Here is a 607-nt window from a genome sequence, read left to right on the forward strand (position 1 = left end):
GCTGGGATAGGGGGTAGTTTACTGGGGAAGGGGGGAGGGTCCTGTTAGCACCGCTCCATGCAGCCCCCCATCCTGCCTGTGTGCTTAAAGCACAGAAATGACCCCAAAATCTATCTTAAGGGATTTTTAAAGCACAGAAACACCCCAAACTCCATTTTAAGAGGTTTTTAAAGCACAGAAACACCCCAAATTCTATTTTAAGGGATTCTTAAAGCACAGAAATGACCCCAAAATACTTTCGAGGAAGGACCCCAGTTCACACCATGCCTGTCCCCCCCACCCCATTGCCCCCCAGCTCGCTTACTTTTGCACTGGGACACGGAGGTAGAGCCGTCAAAGTCAGTGGTGGTGTTGCCGGGACAGGCGATGCAGTAATTCTGCCGAAAATCCGGCTGGTAGGTGCCCACGGCGCAGCGGATGCAGCGATGGACGCTGGTGTTGTAGTAATGCCCGGGGGAGCACTGGACTGGGGGGGGAGGGGGTCAGAAGGCAAAAGGGGGCTGTGTCACCCACCAGGATGTCCCCACTGGGTGCCACCCTCCCCGGGGACCGGCTGGGACCTACCTTTGGTGTCGCAGTCCTGGAAGGAGAGGGCTCCTTCGTGGCG

At 56.5% G+C, this 607-nt stretch overlaps 1 long non-coding RNA gene across 1 annotated transcript in view; it reads right to left on the reverse strand.

The window, feature by feature from the left end:
- The window catches only part of LOC104462585, an 853-nt gene extending 246 nt beyond the window's left edge, over nucleotides 1-607 (reverse strand). Inside the window, exons 1-2 of the long non-coding RNA XR_727559.1 lie at nucleotides 565-607; nucleotides 281-466 (exon numbers count right to left, since the gene is read on the reverse strand). This is a non-coding gene — a long non-coding RNA (uncharacterized LOC104462585). The remainder of the gene's footprint in view (nucleotides 1-280; nucleotides 467-564) is intronic.

The sequence above is a fragment of the Pterocles gutturalis genome, unplaced genomic scaffold, assembly GCF_000699245.1.
Source record: "Pterocles gutturalis isolate BGI_N339 unplaced genomic scaffold, ASM69924v1 scaffold32326, whole genome shotgun sequence".
Taxonomy (NCBI): domain Eukaryota; kingdom Metazoa; phylum Chordata; class Aves; order Pterocliformes; family Pteroclidae; genus Pterocles; species Pterocles gutturalis.